The 896-nt window shown below is 43.5% G+C and overlaps 1 non-coding gene across 1 annotated transcript; it reads right to left on the minus strand.

Moving 5' to 3' along the window:
• Positions 1-495: 495 nt before the first annotated feature.
• Positions 496-696, minus strand: LOC115869188. The gene has a single exon (XR_004046050.1). It is a non-coding gene; the product is annotated as a small nucleolar RNA SNORA73 family (small nucleolar RNA).
• Positions 697-896: the final 200 nt, after the last annotated feature.

The raw sequence follows: 896 nt of genomic DNA on the forward strand, positions 1-896 counted from the left end.
AGACCCCTCCTTTGGAGATGCTGATTCAATGAGGTTAGACCATGTCCCTGGAATTTCTTATGTTCAATAACCTACCCTGTGATTTCTGCCATTAGGGAAGTGTGGGAAGTAGCTGTTCTCTGCGGTATGTTTTCTTTTTTTAATTTAAACAGCAACTTCTATTTTATAATAAGAGGGATATTCAGTATAAGGTCATGGGAAAGGGAGTCAAAAGAACTAAAGGAATTTCATCTTTTAAATGATGACCTGCAGTGTGGGAAATTAAATTTTGATGTCTTTTAAGCATTCAACTCACTGGACCAAAAAATGAAGGATTAAAAAACAAAAGGTCAAATTGGAAGAGAGGGCCTTTCTTTTCCTCCTTGTGAGTATAGATGTAGATTTGAGATTGCTCTTAATAGTATTTTAAATTCTGAGCATTCTGCAAAAAAAAGTAGAGAACAAGTCTAACTGATGGACAGAAAACAACTGAGATTCAGGAGCGGTGGATTCGAGGGCTGTTTCCTGCCTGCCTTTTCTCCTCTGTCTTTGTCCACAGGTGAGAAGCTGTAGGACAGTGCAGGGGCAGGCTCGAGGCCCAGCTTGGTCTCCGACGTAGTGGAAAAGGACTGTCTGTCACGGGGCCTTGCCCTGCACTCCTCCCTGGCACCTGGACAGAGGCTGGGGAGAGTGAGCTCCTGGGAGTATCCATGTCGGGGCGACGTACGCTTTTTAAAAGGTGGGTCCCTATGAGTTGACGTCAACTCAAGGGCAGTGAGTTTTGTTTTGAGTTTGATTAGAAACAAGGAGCCTTTGATTTGCAAACATCTCTCATAAACTCTATGAAGGTAGTTCTAACGATGTTTCCCCATCTCTGCTGCGCACCTCACAACTTCCATTCACAGCCACCTCAAATG

Source organism: Echinops telfairi, unplaced genomic scaffold (assembly GCF_000313985.2).
Source record: "Echinops telfairi isolate 266 unplaced genomic scaffold, ASM31398v2 ScPeMD7_1;HRSCAF=3_1, whole genome shotgun sequence".
NCBI lineage: Eukaryota > Metazoa > Chordata > Mammalia > Afrosoricida > Tenrecidae > Echinops > Echinops telfairi.